The 21335-nt window shown below is 42.8% G+C and overlaps 1 protein-coding gene across 1 annotated transcript in view; it reads right to left on the reverse strand.

The window, feature by feature from the left end:
• LOC147696851 (disks large homolog 2-like) overlaps positions 1-21335 on the reverse strand; it is a 734055-nt gene that overhangs the window by 331580 nt on the left and 381140 nt on the right. The window lies entirely within an intron of this gene.

The raw sequence follows: 21335 nt of genomic DNA on the forward strand, positions 1-21335 counted from the left end.
TCTAGCAGCAGTGGAACCCAGCCAGCTGGCTGCCGAAGCTGAGATGCTCCTGGGAACCGACCTACGACCCAGCGAGAAGACTCGAATCTACACCTATAATTGTAACAATGTAATACTTGCACTCTGTACGCTATTGTCTTCATATTCCTATGCCATGGGAACTGGAATGTAAGGGGTGGGTTCAAGAAATTGAATATTAATTGTGGGAACACCAAATTCTAGGTGGTGACAATGACCTAACCACATCTCGTGTCCAATCCAAAGTTGGGGTTCCTTTCATTTGCAACATTTGTGGGTGGTCCACTGACCCGAAAACAGTATAACTAGCCTAGGTTTAGCTAGAGAAATTGTCCGACTTGTCCGAATAGCTGACCTGTCACTGACCCTACGAACTCTATAGGTGATTGATACAGAGAGCTGGGGAGCACTCTGTCCGTAACTTCCACCAAATTCAGTCTGGGGTGGAGAGACCTTTAATGCTGGCGAAGCACTTTGCTGGGAGATTCGAGAACCCAATCGGGGTTATTGGCAGATTCCTTGCAGGGAGGGCGTAGCGCAGGCGTTGCATCCGAAGCTGCAGGTGTTGGTCGAACCCTTTGATGAGCCCAGTCCTGATCCGAATCCTGGGGTGGTTCTGTCCTGACTGTCCATGAGCTGTACCTGCTCGCCTACTGGCATCCTAAGTCCTTGAGGGTCCTTTTTCGCCTTTCCCAACTGACCCGTGGCCAGGGTTAGTCTTCATCTTGTTCTAGGTAAATATAATTTGTGTGGGTGTTCGTCTTTTCAAAATCTTTTCCCTCCTATTTTCCAAATAAAGCAAACTTGCCTATGTTATTCCCTGTCTTCATATAAAGCTGACTTTCACATAAATGTTTCTAGCATGTTCCATATTTCTCCCTACCCTTAGTCAAACCTCCAATCTGTTTGCGTATGTAGTATGTTCCATTCTTACCCTCCTTTAGAGAATAAGTACTTGTTGATATAAAACTTTCAGGAGTGACGTTTCGCTTAAACTGATAGCCTATTAAGAGAGTTACCTTGATTAGTATGTTCCCTTTCTTTACCCGCCTTTAGTAACATTGAGAAGGTCTATAGACTATAATAGCATGTTCCTTTGTTCCCAACCTTAGAATTTCAAATCTCGAATGCTACTTACTTTGATTCATAGCTACACCGTGCTTCTGATCTTAGTTATTGATAGTCTGATCTGTGTAAATCTCTTTCTCATGGCATATGGAAATAATCTTGATGACTAGACAAAGATTTGAAAACTTCCTGCGTTTGTGGTTATTGCAAAGGTATAAATCGTTATTCAAATGTATATGGTATTTTGTTCAGTATTATCTTCCTACCCCTGCTAGCTCCTGATCTGTCGTGATCATAGGTATCTGTGACAAGGATTGGTAAGTCAGGTACATGAAAATAATAGTGAGGAACAAGAATTACTGATAGTGGTGTGTAAGTTCATCCGAGCCATAAAACACAGAAATTAAACGTTATGGGCCCAAGTGCGCATATTTGGTAAATTAAAGAGTCGGGTGACCTGCGCGCTCTATCAATGGTACTTCACAAAGTGTATTTGTTTAAAAATTTATGAAAATGTTAAGTTTTAAGTACATTATTAAACATGCATTGGTTAAAACAATCGACCCCAACAGTAAATTGTCCCAGAGGAAGGATCAGCCCCCACCACCACCTCTTGCCCGAAAATGTTAAATTTCTAATTTCTAAGCGACTTCATGACTTATGAAGTTTTGTGAAGTCCACTTCTTTCTTGAGGGACAGCCTGGCCTCTGTGAGCTACAAATTACCCAGCCTTGCTGCATGGAAGTTGGAAAATATTTTATCCAAAGTGATTTACAGATTGCTCTCTCCCAATTCCAAAAATGACTAGCAACATAGGCGCTCTTCCCAGTTTCGAATTTCTCCAGCAAGTCTTTGATGTCATCTGTCCTTTAAACCGCAGGACCCAGAGCCCGGGTGTATCAACTAAGGACAGAAAAGATGCAGGACTGTGAGGAAAAAGGGCAGTGACATCAAATAGCAGTAAATCAGTGGTATCTCTGGAAATGATTTTTAGGGGAGTACCAAAAAAATCTACTTTATTGAACAAAATGAAAGTGATGTTCAAACCGATATATCACAAATAAAGAATTTGCTTGTGAAATATGGATGCCATCATCGTAAGACCAATACCACCAATACCCAAACCACTCTGCAGGGCTTTAACATTGTCAGGGCTACTAAGAATATGTGGCATCAAGGACCAAATTGTGCCTAACATTATCTAAATGATGTCGCAAACAATGCACTCTAGGCAGCACACTCTGTAGCAGTATTATTTTGATCCATTTGAGAAAGAAACAACATTTTTAGTGAAATCTCCAAATTTGGAAAACATATTCAGCTCATAACTATGCGGTAAATGTTTCTGAGACAGTCCTAATGCGTGTCTATTGTTCTATCAAGGCATTTATTTAAAAATAACAAAAAAGCCTAAACATACAAACTTAAATCGATGGAGAGGCAAGATGGCGGCTGTGATTACGGTCCTGCGGGCTTGAGATCCCCGAGTTTCTCCCCCCTGCTCCACTTACCATGATGTGGGGGCAGCTATGACCAGGTTTGGATGCTCCATATTGGCCCCGAAGGGAAGCGCTGGTGGAGCGGGTATGTTGTGGAGCACCCGCTGCGCTCCCCACTTTGTTGTTCTCTGGCTGCTGGCGTTGACGAAGTGGACTTTCGGGTGTGCGCACGCCACCCGGACTACTGAGCGGATGGTGCCTGGGAAAAGACGGCTCAACGCGGAATCGAACGTTGAACTCAACGGCGCTGTAATGCCCCCGAAGATTGGGCGCGGAAGAGCACCCAATTACACTGACATGCCTGACAGTGCGGATGGCAAGAAGCTGATCCCAATTGTGGGGTAGAAATACGCTGCTTGTGTGGAGTGCGGTAAGAAGTCCGTCCCTGCTCTATTTTGGACTATGAAAACGAAGAAAAATATTCCTGCCGCACCAGCTACTCTTGAACCTGAGTTAACTATAGATTTGCAGGGGGAAAATTGTTCTTTGAACTCTGTGGTCAACGAGGATGGGGCTACAAGTGGCACCCCACAAGGTTCATTAGAAAACGGGGAGAATGGTGATAAAAATGGTGAAAAAAATGTAGAAAGGGCTGCAGCAGGGGACATTCCTCGAGGTTCTGTCAAGAAGGCACAGAAGGGAGAAAGTAACGCATAGCCTGGCCCTGGTAGTTCGGATATGGCAATGAGAAAGAAAAGGGTTGGGCAGGATTTAAGGAAAGAGAACAATTCTGGAGACCACCCCTTTTATTCAATGTCGGATCCTTCAGATACCTGCGGGGATGAATACGATCCGGATAAACACAAGGAAATCGACAGCCCGATAACAGTGCGCAAACAGGGGGACATAGGTCTGAGCGCAGGCTATCACTCGGCAGGGAGTGCAGATTACTTTCAATGGGATTTTTCATTCATGGCAGAGACTGAAACGGCAACCCAATTTTGAAGTTGTTGAGAAACCTGAAGATATCTCCCTGGCTGTTATCTACCAGAGCATAATGGGCCACAGGGAGGAGACCCGTGCAGAGAGCCAGCGCACGCAATGGGCTTGTCGTAAACTCCAGAATGCAGTGCGGAGGATTGCGAAGTCCTGGTCCGAGTTTGCTGACAGGTTCAAAGAGGCTGAGACCCGCATATCAAATCTGGAAGATGAACTTGCTGCGCAGAAAGCAACAACAGAGACCTTGCGCTCCACTAAGGATGACACCCTCTGGAAAATCACTGATTTAGAAAATCGTCTCCGGCGGAACAATCTTCGTGTACTGGACATTCCTCAGGGGGCCGAGGGGCAAGACACGCGAAAATGTATCATTGAACTTGTCTCTGAAGCCTTTCCAGGGCTAACCCAATGGGATTGGAGTCGGGAGATTCAGAGGGCACACAGATTTCTATTTGTACAACGCAATAGGCCGGACCAGAGCTCTCCTAGACCAAGGACGATTTTAATATCAGCTAATAACTTTCTGGCGAGAGAAGCAGTATATGACTTGGCACGCCCAGACCGAAAGAAAACCAGGAAAGGGACTGATTTTTTTGTGTGCCCTGATTACTGCCCTCCCACTGTTGAAAAAAGATGGCAATTACTCCAACTCATTACACCATTTCGCGATAAATGGGCACAAGCCTTTTTGCTGAACCCAGCTTAACTCAAAACCATACACAATGAGCATGTGAGGTTCTTTACAGCTGAATTAGCTGCTAAAGAGTATTTACAATCCTTATAAAGGCAGGGGGAAAAAGGAAGGGCTAAGGATATCCTTTGACATTAGCTGATATTATGTGGAGCGCCTTGTCCATCACCACCCCCTTTTGTACCCCTTTTTCTATTTAGGCATTGATTGTATTATTATGTATCAATATGCAGTTTTTTTATCTGGTGTTGCATTGGGGTTAGCATGTATGGTGGTGGGTGGTGAATACTTTTGTGGAGAAGCTCAATCAATCTCGGACACCTTGTGTCTCCAAGCCTCTAGTTTGGGGATGGGTTGGGGTGGGGCACGGCTCCAGCTGGAACCGTGTATGGGTGAAGAGGGGGGCTTGCGTATGGGCGTTGGTGGGGGGTTGGGGGTGGGTGGTGGAAGGGGCCTCAGTAAAAATATTCCATGATGGTTTGGTGAAGAGAAACAGGAAATTCAATGGTTTTAGGCACACAGTATATAAGCATAAAGATACAGGGAAGATAGATGGGGGATAGTGGTATAATTGGTGGCATTCGGTTCTGCTCCTTGAATGTAAGCGGTTTGAACGATCATTATAAAAGGCAACGCGTTGTGACTTGATATGTAAACAGGAAACTCATATCTCATGGGCCAAAAGAAAACTATTGGCAGAATTAGGCTTGAGAGTATTAGTCTGTACTGAACAATCCACCACTATGCGGGGAGTAGCAATTTTGGCTAAGAATCGTATACAAGGGACAGGAAGGGCATTGGCAGATAAACAAGGGAGGTGGGCTATTGTGGAATGTAGGATTGAAGGCCAGAAGTGTACGATATGTTCTATATACGGCTCGAATTTTGATGAGGCCCTCATAATTGAAGGGTTAAATGTAGAATTGGCATCCTGGCCCACACCATTAATTGTGTGCCGTGACCTAAATATACACCTTGAGCCTAAGGCGCTACAAGATGACAGTAAGCTTTACAGAGGGAGGAAACTGAGGGTATTTAAGGCCATGTAGTCTTTACTGGTTGATCATGGACTGGTAGATGCCTGGGCTACTCTAAGAGGTAGGGATCCAGGGTATACATTTTACTCCTATCCGCACAAGAAATTAGTAAGACCTGATTATTTTTTCTATTCGGGTCTTCTGCTCTCGGGAGCCAAAATACAGGTGTACCCACCGGTGTCCTCATACCATGGACCCGTAGTGTTGAACCTTTGTATGCCTAGGACTGGAATCAAATTGCAATATTTTTCATTCGATAGGAAGTTACTATCGGATTAAAGCTATGTGGCACATATGTGGCAGATATGGGTTGAGCAATTTTTTCTCATAAACCGCAATACAGCAGGTACTGGGTGTGTATGGGATGCTTTTAATGCAGATTTTAGGGGGGAGACCCTTAGCTACGGCCTATATAAGCAAAACCAAATGCGAGTGGTGTTACAGGAATTATACGCGAGTCTTACGGTAGCTGAAGAAAAAATGTGGGGCATACATGCGGGTCAGGAGATTATGGCTCTGCAAACTGAAGTAGCCCGGTGCAAGGCCAAAATAAATCTGCATTGGAGTAAAGAGATAGCTAAGAAACATTCTATTCATAGGAAATTAAACTATGAATATGGGGAGGCTACTGGATGCTGTTTTGCACAGAGGTTGAGATCTAAAGAAGCGGCTCAGAGGATTAGCTCAGTGGTAGACTCCAGGGGCAATATTGTAGAAACTGACGTTGGGATTTTAAAGGTGTTTCATGATTTGTATGAGGTACTTTATACTGGGGAGGGTTATGATTCACAGGTTGGGAATCCCTGTTACAGACCTGTTGTAAAAACTTGGACACGCAAGATGCAGAACTGCTAGAGGCCCCTATTACTATGGAGGAGTTGGAAAGAGCTATTATTAGCCTAGCTTTGGGCATAGCGGCAGGGCCCGACAAACTTCCATTCGAAGTTTATAAAACTTTCTTTGGAGTATTAAGACCAATATTTTTGCTACCTTTCAACAGGCCCAAACAGGAGCTGCCCCCTAACATGGGATGAGGCTAGAATTATCGTTTTAAATAAATAAATAAATAAACCGGCTGATCAACCAGGCTCATACCGTCCCATATCGCTTTTAAACTTAGATGGCGAAATCTATGCCAAAATTCTAGTGACCTGGTTGGCTGAAGTATTAACCCCGTTGGTATCATTGCGGCAACACAGGTTTATCCCCAAGAGGGGGACAACTAATCATATCAACAGGGTTGTAACCCTGCTAGGTATAGCTAGTACCACGGGGGAGTGAACTTAGCTTGTTTTTATTAGACACCAAAAAGGCATTCGACCGGGTCGCTTGGGAATTTGTATGGGCTCTGTTACTCTGCATAGGCTTTAAACAAAACTTTGTTACTGCGATACAAGTCCTATATCACCGTCCAACAGCTAAAGTCTGCATTATGTGCCTGGAATCAAGCCCAGTATACATCTCACGGGGAACAAGGCAGGGATGTCCCTGCTCTCCATTGTTGTTTTCATTGTATATAGACCCGTTTAAAAAAATGCTAGAACAAAGCACAGGGATAGAGTTGGTAAGAGCAATATCGCGTGTTTGCGTATGCAGATGATGTTGCAGTGGTAACGCCGAATCCCATCACAGCTATGCCAGAAATAGAACAGTTGGTGCTAGAGTGGTGTCGTCTCAGGATACAAACTCAATGTGGCAAAGACACAACTTTTATGTTGTAACATAGCTACATTTGACGACCAGTGGGTTCTGAGTGAGGTATCATATTTGGGGGTCAAGTTGAGGACATGTTTAAAATCACTGGTTGAGGTTAATTAGTGTAAGATTTTAAATGATGTCCGGAAGCAGTTGGACCGGAGTGATTGTTTACATCTTTCACTTGTGGGACTTGTAATGTCCTCAAAATGTTGATACTACCCAAAATGTTATACTTTTTTAGATCTGTACCATTGGAAATCCCCAGTGTCGAACTTGTAGAATTACAATCAATCTGTGCTAGATTCCTTTGGGCCCAGGGAAAACCCCGCAGAGCTATCCACTATATGACCCTTCCGCGGAAAAAAAGAAGGTTGGGCAGTTCCTGATTTTACCTTATATTACTATGTATGTATTTTGCAACACATGAATATTTTATTAACAGGTGCAGAACCAGTTAGTGCTGCCGAAGCCCCATCGATATACCAAATGCTACTGGGCAGTGATGCTAAAAATCGACTGTTAATTAACGTTGAGCCAAGCTATTATAAAAAAAACAGCTTTAAGGTTTTAAATACCGCCTATAAGGTGTGGAAAACTGTGGGAAAGTATTATGGATTGGAGAGGATATCTCAGTACACCCCACTCACAGGTACAACACTCCTTCCACCGATATTTTGGGACAGGATCATAAATAGATGGCGGACTAAAGGGATTCAATATATGGGAGATCCATATGCTAATTGGGGATTAATGTCTTTTGAAATGTTAACTGACAAATTTCACCTAACAGGTTTGATTTTATTTTAATATCTACAGGTACACGACTATTTAGGAAAACATCAGTGGAATATTGGAATAAACCCTGTTATCGAAGCTGTGAGGAAAAATGCACGTATCTGGACACTGTACAATCTACTGTTAGACACTAAGGGTGGCGATCTAGAGATGCATAATACAAAATGGGACAATAGGCTAGGGTGCAATGGCAGGCAGGTAGAAACCTCCATTGAACTGGCAGGGAGATTGTTAACATCTGCTACTCTTCGAGCACAACACTATAAGACCGTGTTTAACCTTTACTATACCCCAGCCAGGTTGTCTAAAAGGGGTGGGACAAATGATGGGAAATGCTTTCGCTGTGGAACATATGATACCGATATTGTACACATCTTTTTCAATTGTAGGCACCTAATGAACCTTTTTGGGCATATAGAGAAATTTTTAGCGGCAATCTTGGGGGGCCCAGTCAGATTGTCAGCTGCTCAGGTACTGCTGGGGGTTGTTGGGAGAGAAGAATCTGATCAACTGGCTTACAAATATCGGTACTTGATTTTTCTATCTACAGCTATGGCTCGGTTATGTATTGCCTCAATGTGGCTCCAGAAAGTTGCACCAACCTTTGACCTATGGAGGGCTCGATTTCTTACCATGTTTAACAAACAATATAGTATATATGAATTGAAAGGTACGCAGAAAAATAAATTTGGCATGGAGATTTGGGGGCCCGTAGTTTCCTTTATGGATGAATGAGGTATTAGGTTGGTGAGACATTTTTGCGGTTCTATGCACTTGCACTTTAATGAACTCCCACCTATTTAGTCCAGCAATGTATATGTATGTATCATAAACTGCTTTTAATTTCTGTGAATTGTTTTAAACCTTTGTCTTAATGTATTGTAACCTATTGTAACTATCATAGATTAAATTAAAAAAAATGGTATGAAAGAAAAAATATACATATAATGTTTAAATGCATTGTAAAACATTAATCATCTATTTGATGTATCGTGGGAATTTGATCATAAATGTATTCTGCTGCCAGGAAATCTGCAGCATCTAACTGGTGCCCAAAAAATGCATCTTAACAGCGATGCATCTCAAACGGGCTCATTAAAGTTGAGACTATAAAAAAAAACTTAAATCAGTGCCTATTGTTTGCTGCACTTTCAAGAAAACGGGTTTATCAAGCAAACTTCCAGAGTGCACCATTTACTGTAAGAATTATCCATGAACGCATTGAAAGAACAGAAAATGGGTGTCGGTCCCTCACACTGCATTCGTTCTTTGCACTTGGTTTAGCACGAAATGCATGTTCGTGTCAAAAATTGACACGAAGATGCATTTCATGCTCAAATTCAGCACAAAATTATGTATGTGCATCTCAATTTATTTCACATAATTATCCACAAGTTAATTACATACATTTCACACACCCCTAAAATAGGCAAACCAACTACAAATTCTAAGAATGAAAATATGACCTTCTTCCTCACTAATGGAAATTACATTCTCTCGCATATCATGGGTCTCACATCCCTGACCCAGATTCTCTCATCATCCATGAACCCATGTACCACCAGATACCACCTGTGGTTTTGACAAAGGTATCCAAAGTAAGTTCATCATCTCAATCACCACAGATCTGGTGCCAGAGCAGTCATCAAACACAATTCACCTTGGCCGTGCTCTGCATTAATATTTCCATCACCATTACATTCGAGATCCTCTCCTGCCATCTCCCACTTACATACGCACAAACCCTTATATTCGCTCCTGATATATTCCCTAGAATAAAATAAAAAACTGCAACAACCAATTCACAGAGTTTAACCTATATATCTTCATGAGTGATGTAAGTGTCTCAGAAGATCAATAAGCAATAACAATAAATGTATAGTCTTTCTTTGACTCTGTTAGACCATACATCCTTAGGGTGGTCTTCCCCCAAACTTTTTTCTTTCGGCCTGCACGTTTAGCTGACTTCTTTTTTGCTGGCCTTAGGTCTCTGAGCACCTACCGCTGCTGACCAGTGCTCAAGTGCATGTGCTTCTTCGCCAAGCATTGTGTAATTGGTGTATACATGATTACCATATTTAAATCACCTGTAAGCCCCCTGGGCATTTATGCGCTCTACAAATTTCAAAAATAAATAAAGTGGTACACCATGCACCCAGGGCCTATAAATCAAATGCGACTAGTGGGTCTGCAGCACTTATTGTGCCTCCCACACAAGTATCCTTTCAAACCTGTCTCAGGCCTGCCATTGCAGGGCCTGTGTTTGCAGTTGATTGCCACATTAACTTGGCTTTTAAAACCACTTGCCAAGCCTTAAACTCCCTTTTTATAACACATAAGTTACCCCTCAGGTAGGCCCCAGGTAGCCATAAGGGCAGGGTGCTGTGCAAATTAAAGGTACGATGTACTGGTAAGTTTTGCATGTCCTAGTAGTAACATACAACTGAATTTGCTTTTCCCTACTATGGCGCCTACTCCTCTCATAGGTTAATGTGGGGAAATTTCTTTTACAATTTTAAGTGGTAATTCCTGATCAGAAAGGAGTAGCTACTTCATGTTTTATATCTTTGGAAGGATAATGACAAATCTTCCTTAGTGGTGAAGTTGGATTTAACATTACTGTTTTAGAAATCGCACTTTTAGAAAGTGGACCTTTCTCTGCACTGTGTGCCTTGCAATCTGTCTCCAATACATGTCTAGGGTGAGTGACTGCTACACTTTGTGCATTCCCAATAGCCAGTCACAAATACAGGAGGATAGGTGTGCCTGAGTGCCCATCTACATGCTTCTGCATATTAATGGCCCTGCCTGGGCAGGATAGAAGGGAATGACTAACACTTCACTGAATAGGTAGTGTCCTGTCCCCACACAAAGGCCTGATTTTCACCACTTTGATAGCCAGGCAGACAGGGCTGGATTGAAAGGAGCTCCTGTACACTTCAAGGAGCTGCTTTGAAGTCACCCCATATCAAAGGTACTTTTTTGGGCATAAGTAATGGGTCTCTGACCCCCTAAAATCAGACACTACTGGACTTGTAACTAAAGCTCTGCCAGAAGAACTGCTGTGCTGCTTAAGGGACTCAACTGGAATGCTGATCTGGAATGCCTGCTTTTCTGCTTGGTGACCTGCTGCCTGCTGCTCTCTGACTTTGCTGAAGGAGAGCTGGACTTTGCCTTCACTCCAAGTAAGCTCCAAGGGCTTGATGGCTTGCTCAAGACTCAGGGATATCAGAGTCTCTACTCCTGCTCCTGTGCCTGGCTCACTGGAAGTGGCACAGATAGTTGCAACACGTACTTCGATGCATCACCTGTCTAGGTGTAGCAGAACTGGTGCATTGACCTGGTTGCGGAAGTAAAATCGCTACATCGCATCAAAATCAGCGTTTTGCCTCCATAGATCGATGCATTGGACAGCGTATTGCCACGCTGCATCTTGTAGAGAGTGATGTATCCCGTCGACTGCGATGAGAAACCTGTCACACCACTCAATGCCTCTTGACTCTGGCACCCGTCTATTAAACCAATGCATCGCCATCAGCATGTGAAAAAAAACTACGTATCGTGCGACTTGCGGGACCTACATCGACACATCTCATGACGCATCTTGCTGTTGGGACCAGGAAACTTTGTTCACTGGGGCCTGCGTCGGTCCTGCAGCCAGTTGCCGTTCCATCGTGGTGAACCCGAACTTTGACTTTACCCCCGGTCCAGTGTGACCTCAAGTAACCCCATAAGCACTTTTTACCTCAAGGTGCTGATTTTCATTTATTATTTTGAAATTCAATACCTCCACTTCTATATATTAGAATTTTCTCATCCTCATCTTGTTTGGCTCATAGTATAATTATCTGTCTATATGCTCTTAATTTCTGTTTTATTACTTTTTTATTGTACTGTATTGGAATTTCTCTTTTATGGCCAGGACTGACCGAATAAAGATTTCTTGAATTGAATTGAATAATAAACTATTTTTCTAAACCTGTGTGGAGTCTTTTTGTTGCAAATTCAATGTGTTACTGTGTGTGTGTGTTGCACAAATACTTTACACATTGCCTCTTTAGATAACCCTGACTGCTCAGTGCCAAGCTGCCATATTTTAGTGTGTACCGACTAGAATGTTGATTCCTGCCTGGTCTGGGTGCATACCTCAGCCAACCAGGAATTCCAATTCTAGCTTTGGTGATCAGGTGTGAGGATAGATTTGTGCAATACCATATAGTAGCTCATTGTTCACTACAACTCTCTCCTAAGACTAATTTGTATTTTTTCAATTCTCATTAATTGGCCGTTTGATTTCTCCTGATAAATTATGTCTCAATCTATCTGGAGAGGCAGCACCTGGACCTAAAGTTGTGAAGTTTAATCTAGTCCAGTTTAGGTCTTATACTGTGGCTCAGATGAAGATCTTTTGCAAGGAGTTTCAGGCCTTTATGAGAGGCTTCACAAGTAAGGCAGAGCTGCAGAAAGCCTTAAGGGTTTGGATAGATACCCAGGTTGCCGGGGATGATGACCTAGATGAGGAGCAGAAAAATCCTGAAGAGGAGGATTACGTGGTTTTGGAGCCTGAGGTGGCTCTACTCTAGAACTGCTGATAGGGGTGGGAGCAGCAGCTTGATGGAAGCAGTGGTGGTTCCCAGAGCAGGGAGAAGTGTTTCCTCTAGCGGAGTGGTAGACAGGAGGGAGGAAAGAAAGCTGAAGTTGGTGCGGGCGCTGGCTGAGAGAGGTTAGCTCTGAAGTAGAAGAAGCTCTCCCATGAGTTGAGCCTCACATAGCTGGGTGTAGGAGCCCTGAAAGTAGGGTACAGCAACAGTAATGGTGGCATCATACCTGCAGTGTCTTCACATGAGTCAAGATTCAGAATACCCAAAGAATTGGTGCTACGTTTTGTGGTGGGGGATGATGTTAACACGTGGTTTGCAGCCCATGAAGTAGCACTATGAGTGCACAAGGTCACATCTCAGATCAATTATATATTTCGCAGCTGAAAACCCATCTTGTTGAATTTATTAGCATCAATAAGAACTCGGCTTCATGTCATATAGTATGGGATGCCTGCAAGGCAAGCATCAGGGGCTTTACACAGGCTTATGTGATTAGGCAGAATGCTGAACTTAAACAAAGTCAAGCGCGGGTAACATTGCAAATAATTAGTCAAGAAGAGCAATTAGCTCTAGCACTAAGACATAATTTGTCTACCTCTATGGATATTAATCTTAAACTCAGTAAATTAAAAAATGATGCAAAGAAAGATCTTTACCGGAAGTACAGTATCAATATCCATAAATATAAAATAGCTCAATACGAGGGAGGGGACAAAATTGGCCGAATTCTGGCTTATAAAGTGGCGGAATCTAGAGCAGGCTCTTTAATTTCCAATATTCGGGGGTCAGATAACAACATTTATAATAATCCACAGGAAGTGCTAGAGCAATTTGCTAGCTTTTATAAAACTCTATACACCCCAGAAAATCAACCGGACTCCGATCTTATACAGGATTATATAGATAAAAATACACCAAGGTATGATGATAGGCCAGATTTGAGCTTTTTGTCTGACGATTTAACTATGACAGAGCTACATCAGGCTATCAACTCCTTGCCCGGAGGAAAAGCAGCAGGGGAAGATACCATCCCGTTAGAGCTATACAAGGCCTGTCTGCCTGAACTAGATCTACTATTACTAGAAGTTATGCAGTCAGTAGGAACGAATGGAAACGTACCTAAATCATGGAATAAGGCGAAAAAAATATTTTTCCTAAAAAAAAAAAAAAACCGAAAGAAGAGATGGGGTCATATCGACCAATCTCATTAATTAATACCGACGCTAAACTTTATGCTAAATTACTTGCGCACAGATTGGCAACTGTTATGCCCCAATTAGTTAACATACAACAGCACAGCTTCATTTTTGGGAGAGATACTACCTCACATGTAAACATGGCTATTACGGCATTCGACGTTGCAGAGATAGAGTCCACCCCACTAGGCATGATTCTATTAGATGCAGAAAAAGCATTTGATCGAGTGGGGTGGAACTATCTCTGGAGTGTGCTTTCAAAAATGGGGTTAATGGGAAGGTTTTTGAGAGGGATACAGGCCCTATATAATAACCCCGTTGCTTGTACAAGCTATAACGGCTTAATTTCTTCAGATTTCCCAATTCTGCGTGGAACACGCCAAGGCTGCCCTCTTTCACCTCTTTTATTTGCTCTTTCTTTAGAACCTTTTTTAACGGCCCTCAACTCTCAAAAATTAATTGTTCCTTTCAGCTCGGGCTCAAAGGAGCTTAAGCTGACAGCTTATGCTGATGACATTGCTGTTTACACACATGATATAAATCAGGCTCTAAGAGGAATTAAATTAGAAGCAACTAAATTTGGGGAAGTGTCTGGGTACAGGCTTAATATACAAAAGACTCAAGTAATCGCCAATTATTCACCATCTACGGCCACCCCAGAGATCTGCAAGGTAGCTACCTATCTTGGCGTTAAGATTACGGCTAAAATACAAGACATAAACCATATTAATTACAACGAATTAATTAAATCCACGGCCTTAATTCTAAAGAAATGGCATAGGTTACCTCTGAATATTATCGGTAGAATAAATCTTATCAAGATGAAGGTATTACCTAAATTTTTATATTTATTTCGATCGATCCCGTTAGCACTGAATAATCGTTTTTTTCAAAGATTAGACGGTACCCTTAATAGCTTTATATGGGCCTACAAAAAAGCAAGAAGATCATTGAAATACTTGAAAAACACTATGAACGAGGGAGGGCTTAATTTTCCCGATTTTAAGTTGTACTTTTGGTCTTCATTTGTTCTACGATTACGTTCTTTACTTCTTAAAGGGGAAAGCAATTTTTTTCATCAATTTATGTTGAAACAAGAGTCAAATATGTTTTTGTTTAGAGTAAATGACCCAAACTACTTCAAGAGGGTAAGGTTCAAGACAGCTAGGGACATAGTAAGGATATGGAAAAACATACTGACTTACAGCAGGACCTCATTTTTTCATCCAAAGTTACCGCTTTGGGGCAACCCAGGTCTCCCAAGTGTCTTTTCCGACATTACTAATAATACCTGGGCTGAGAAGGGAATTAATACTCTGGCCGATCTATATGGCCCGCAGGGGTGTGCTGACTTCAGTACACTTAAAGCAACTTACGATTTGCCAGAATATTCCAGATACAAGTATTTACAGATTCATGATTTTTTAATTAATAAAAAAAAGATTCGAAATATTACGGAATGTGACATATGGACTAGTTTGTATTCCAAAAAAACAAATCAATCATTAGTGGGGCGTATAAGCTACTCGTAAAATATAAAACAAATGATCTGTCTAAAATAATGGAAAAATGGGGGCTCCTACTTAGTTTAAATGTCACAATGAAGCAAATAGAGAACTCGCTGTCTAATATTAATAAGTTAGTTAGATCTTCCAGCCTTAGGCTACAGCAGTTTAGAACAACTTGTATGCTTTATTACACACCGGCAAGAATCTCTAGGTGGTCCCCTAATTCTGACTTCACAGATCGCACAAAATGCCCTAAATGCCTTGAAGTAGCTGCTAATCTAGTACATATGCTATTCTCTTGCCCCAAGCTCAAGCCTTTTTGGGATAAGGTTCAAGATACATGCAGAATCAAGAAGATAGGGCTGCCTACGCTTTCTGCTTCTTTAATTTTGTTAGATTTCAATACCTCCCTAATCCCTCAATCTCCCCTGGTAACAATACTAATTTCATGCGCCAAACTAACTATTGCAAGACCTTGGATTGCTACGGACCCACCAACTGTTTGGGACTGGTGGGCTCTAGTAATGGAAATATACTCAATGGAACTTGCCTTAGCAAACACAAGGGGTGGACGCTCTCTGGTCAAATTTGAAAGAAAATGGGGAACTTGTTGCTCAACCTAATATGACCTGATACGACTTTATCAAGCCTTATCTTTATTTGACTCATTATGAAATATATTAGCTACTTTCCTCTCGTTGCTTTATGAATTTGTATGTAAACCTGGTATTTTATTAATGATAACCCTAGTACTTCTTATTTCTTATGTATTTGATCTGTATATTATAATTATTTTTTCTTAATATCTTCCATGTCTTGGACATTTATATGTATTGTCTTTTTTTTTTTTTTGTTGTCTCTTCTTTGTCAGCCTGTTTACAATAAAAAAAAAAAAAAAAAAAAAAAAGAGTGCACAAGGTCCTAGACGAGTTCTGGGGTGGCAGTCTATGGAGGTACATGCCCAGAGTGGGGAGGGACACTCTTCTTACACTAGAGGTGGGGGATCAGACATGCTACAATGCAATGAAGGCCATGTGACAAGTAAGTTTGGGCTGACCCCTGAAAATTATAGACAATGATGAAGGCCAGCCACAAGCTATCCACACAGAGTTGGATTGATTGCTTAGACTATGCTGGTAAGGCACTGATGGGCTGGGTGAGGGGCAACACAGTAGATGAATATTCAGGGCTCTACAACTTAAGTTAAAGGAGTACATGCTTGATATTTGCTTTACGGAGCTGCCCCAGCACCCAGTGGTTAGTGAGCTTTCTGGCCTGGCTGAGGAGACAGACATATGGATCAGCACCAGAGTGTCCAAAAAAGCATCTGGTGGAACTCTGAAAAGGGTGGTCATGTTTCTCACCAGAAGAAGGAGGGGGAAGATAAAAAGACAGAGTTCTCTAAAGGCCCTCAAAACAACTCACAGGGGAAAGAGTCTGGTTCTCATTCCCAATCTAGGCCCCAGATGAAAAACTACCCCTACAAAAGACAGTAGCCCAAGTCCATTAAGTGCTATGAGTGCTACGAGTATGGACACTACAAGGGGGATCCCAAGTGTCCAAAAAGAGCACCACCTCCCACTAGAGGAAATGTTTCAGGTGTGGCTAGAGGGAGGCGTTTCTCCCAGTTAATAGCGGGCGGGGCTGGGGGTGAAAGTGAGATGTTTCCTAAGATCCATGTGCCATTAAATACTACAAAGTATAGGCAATGGGTCACCATCAATGGTCAATGGTAAAAGGCTCTGAGGGATACAGGAGTCAGTATGCCTTTGGTAAGTAGTCAGCTGGTTTCCCCAGTGCAGGTCATTCCCAATGCATTCTACCAGGTTGTGATGGCTGACAACAGAGAGGGTCATTATCCAGTGGCCCTTGTTCCACTTGAGTGGACTGTTTGTAGGTAATTACCTTGAGCACATTACCTGGAAGGAAGTGGAGCTCAACACTCGGGTTACCTGATTCAATCTGTGCTACAAAAAGGTTGGTGTCTGCCAAGGACGGGAGTCAAAAAGGGATGGAGCCTGGAAGAATGGCCCAGCCAGCTGCTAAGAAGGGGAAAGGCAGGGGGTGTGGGAAAGCAGCCCCTGTCTGTACTCTAAGTGAGGTGGATGGGGCACCTGTGGTTGTCATCCCAGAGCCCACTGAGGAAGGCGCCTCTCCCCTTGGTGGCCTGCCTGTCATTGCTGGATGGCATGTAGCACGAGAACCCACCATTAAGGAGTTTTGTAGGGCACAGAGGAAGTGCCCAACCCTTAAAGGGATGAGGCAACAGGCTGCAGCTCAGGCAGAAGGTGAATACTTAGGTAGTCACCACATTTATTAGGAGGAAAGTCTCCTTGACAGTTAGCCAAAGGTTCCTGTGCATGGAACAAGTGTCCTGGTAGTCCTGCAATGCCACATGGCCTTGGTACTGGAGCTGGCTCACAAAATTCCCCCGGCAGGACACCTGGGCCAAGATAGACCTTTGCAAGGCTTGTCCCACACTCTTAAACCCGGGCTTAAGACTTCCTCAGATACATTCTGTAGGACCTCTGTGACCTGCAGGCTAGTGAGAAGACAGGCCAGAGGCTTAAACCCTCCTTAACCCACTGCCTGTTGTTGGGACACCCTTTGAGATGGTGGCCATCAACATTGTAGGGCCTATGGATCCCCAGACTGCTTCATCATGGTTCTGGTGGATCATGCCACTAGGTACCCATTGACAATCCCTCTGAGAACCATGACTATACCTGCATGGGGATATTTACCCGAGTGAGTTTCCTCAAGGAAGTAGTGTCTGACAGGGGCACAAACTTCATATCTGCATATGTGCAGTCAATGTGGAAGGAGTGTGGGGTAACTTACAAGTTCTGTACCCCTTACCATCCACAAACCAATGGGGGTGTTGAGAGATTCAACAAGACCCTCAAAGGCATGATTAGAGGCCTACCTGAGGTCTTGAAAAATAAGTGGGACATCTTCTTACCATGCCAGTTATTTGCCTACAGGGAGTTTCCACAGAAAGGAGTGGGCTTCAACCCCTTTGGGCTTCTGATTAGGCACCCTGTTACGGGTCCTCTGAATTATGTCAAGGAACGCTCAGAGTTAGCTCTTAGGAAAACTCCTCCTGTAATGTGCTACAGGCTGGGCTTCAGGAGCCAATAAGTTATGGTATGGAAGCAAACTGTCATTAAAGAATGGTATGATAAAACTTCTACCATTGTGGATTTGATGCATGCTCATAAAGTGTTGGTGCTGGGGACTGTGGAGCCCAATGCTCTCCGGAACCGCTGGATTGGGCCCTATGATGTGATTGAGAAAAAGAGTGAGAGCACCTATCTTTTGTATCTCAAGACTCCTAGGCAACCCCACCAGGTTCTGCATGTCAATTGCCTCAAACCCCATATTGTGAGGTCTGAGGTCACCATGCTGCTGGTGACAGATGGTGAGGGGAAAGAGGAGAGTAAACTTCTCCCTGACCTCTTAGCCTGAAAGCAGAAAGGTGGGTCCATAGAGGGATTAATCCCTAACTCCTGAACAACAGAGAGACTGTCATCAAGTGTTGGGGCAGTACTCCACTGTTCTCCCTTATCCCTGGGACTACCCACCTGTGTACCCATGATGTGGACACATGGGCCAATCTCCCTGGTACAAATAAGGCTTACAGGTTGTCAGATAAGGTGAGGTCCAGCATTAAGAAAGACGTTTGCAAAATACTGGAGTTTGGGGTGATCGAACCCTCCAGTAGCCACTGGTCCAGTCCTGTGGTTCTATTACCAACAGCTGCCCCAGCGGGCACCAGACCTGAACTGAAGTTCTGTGCTGTCTATTGAGGGCTAAACTCAGTGACAAAAACAGATGCTCACCCCATCCCCTGGGCTGACGAGCTGACAGACCGGTTAGGGGCTGCCCAGTATCTCAGTACCGTTGATCTTACATCAGGGTACTGGCACTTCATTCGAACAGAGGGAGAAAAGGCAAGGTCAGTCTCCACTTCAGAGGGTTTAGGGGGATGCTGTTTGGACTATAGAATGCCCTTGCCACCTTCCAGAGATTGGTGAACCAGGCCTTGCAGGTATGGTGGCCTTTTGTGCTGCCTATCTGGATGACATACTTCTTCAGTAGCAGCTGAAAGGACCATCTTTTTCACTTCCAGGAAGTGCTTCATGTGTTAGACCTGTCATCCATAGGGTGGTCTTCCCCCAAACTTTGACTTTGCCCCGGTCCAGCGCGACCTCAAGTAACCTCTAAAGCATTATTTGCTTCTAGGTGCTATTTTTCATCTATTCTTTTGAATTGAAATATCTCCTCTTCTATACATTAGATTTTTGTGATTTTGGCTTTTTTTATCATGATATATTTATCTATGTTTTGAAACATGAGGAGTCTTTTTGTGGTGTATTCATTGTGTTACTGTGTGTGTGTTCTACAAATACTTTACACATTGCCTCTTTAGATAAACCTGATATCTCTGTGCCAAGCAGCCACAGCGTGAGCACAGGCTATCTTTCAATGTGTACTCAGTTTACCTTTACTAGAGTAGTGATTCCTGCCTGGGCTGGGTGCATACCTCAGCCAACAAGGAATTCCAGTTCTAACAAACTCTATCATCTTTCCCAACCTCACCCAACACTACCCAGCCTCCGGTAACCGAAAAGGCACTCTTGATTTTTGGATTGTTCCCCTAACAACTTCAACTCCACACAAATCAGTACTAGAGATCACTTACCCATTCTACAAGCCAGGCACCTGTCCTCTGAGTGGGTATGAGAGCAGAATCGCAAGCTCCCAGGGTGTGCTGCAGCCTTCTGAAACTAATCTGAAGGCACCAATCACCGGGCTAACAATACATATCTACATGTTTTGCAAAGCAAATTACATGATTCACTTATAGCAGTATAATCTGATTGAAATATTATAACTTGCATAAATGTTTATATACAAGCTTTTATATAAAATATCACATGCATAGTCTCTTTCTTTCTACATTCAAGTCTCCTCCAAGCATTGTACTTTAACAATTGCATCAAAATGACATTTTCAGGCAGTGATTCCCCCAAGGTCAGATATTTTTGTGCAGGCATGATAAAAGGCTCTGTCTACTAAAGGGATGTGCTATTTACTGATGCAGCAAATAGCATTTCTCAAAATAGTGTCCTTCTGGGATGTGTGGCTCAAAGGTTATACACTGACCTTTCCAGGGGGAAATTTCACTGATGAAGAGCAAAAAAGTACACTTGTCTCATGTATAATGTAAGTATCAAAGTACATTATGTTCTGAGATGTGCAGACACACCGTAAGGACATTATAAGAAGGTTTATGGCAGGGCAGCGAGGTGAGAATAGCAAGAGCCCTAAACCATGCAGTGTTCTCACAATGCCAATGTCAGTAGGACCCAGGAGAGGCTGGAAAAATACCTTCTTGATGTATCCTTGGATCACATTTAAGTAGTACTGCAAGTTCTCAAGTCTTACACTGGGATGTCTGCTTTGGGCAAAAGCATTTACAATCGAAAAATAAATGTAATTATGCATTTAATGAACTTAAGATCCAAAACAAGGTTGTATAATATATTGCATACGCAATAACTAATCAGACCTTCTTTGGACTGTCTCTCGTGAAGGCACTGCTCTAGTCTTAGCGCCTGGACGCCTCAGGGCAGCTGTAGCGCTCAATAAAACCCTTTTCATTTCATTTCATTTCATTTCATTCATTTAATTTCACCACTGGAAAAAACAAACAACTGAGAAGCAAAAAAACAAAGAAACTTAGAAGTCGGTTACAAGTGCACCAGAGCAGTAGACAATATTTTGCGCACTCAATAAATAAAGATACCCCAAGGATTGGAATTAATAGGGGTGACAAATGTCATCTATTACAGGTTAAGCTCTTAAAAATGGGACCCAACGTGGATTTTGGTGCTTTGTGCATCAAAACCTGTTTATCCTTGTATTTACTGGGTCTTTTCTACTGTTCAATTTCAGAAGAATTGTCCTGCCAGAATCAGTGGTAAAAACCCAAAGGTAACAGCGTTGATGTTTGCCTGGGAATTGTAAATTACAGAAGGACTTTTAATCGAGGCTCTAGTCATTTTAAATAAAAGCCAGAACAGTCGACCATTGTAATGGAATTTATTTTGACCTTATATAAATAAATGGGAACACAACACATACATACAAAATGTTTACGGACCCTATTATGAGAGGCCAATATATGCAAGAGGGCCCCTTAAGAGATGTTGCTGGCCCATGGGAATTGTATGTGATGTGCTTTTCACATGGAGATTTCAGCTCCTAGAAGCAGACAAA

This window comes from Lissotriton vulgaris, chromosome 8 (genome assembly GCF_964263255.1).
Source record: "Lissotriton vulgaris chromosome 8, aLisVul1.2, whole genome shotgun sequence".
Taxonomy (NCBI): Eukaryota; Metazoa; Chordata; class Amphibia; order Caudata; family Salamandridae; genus Lissotriton; species Lissotriton vulgaris.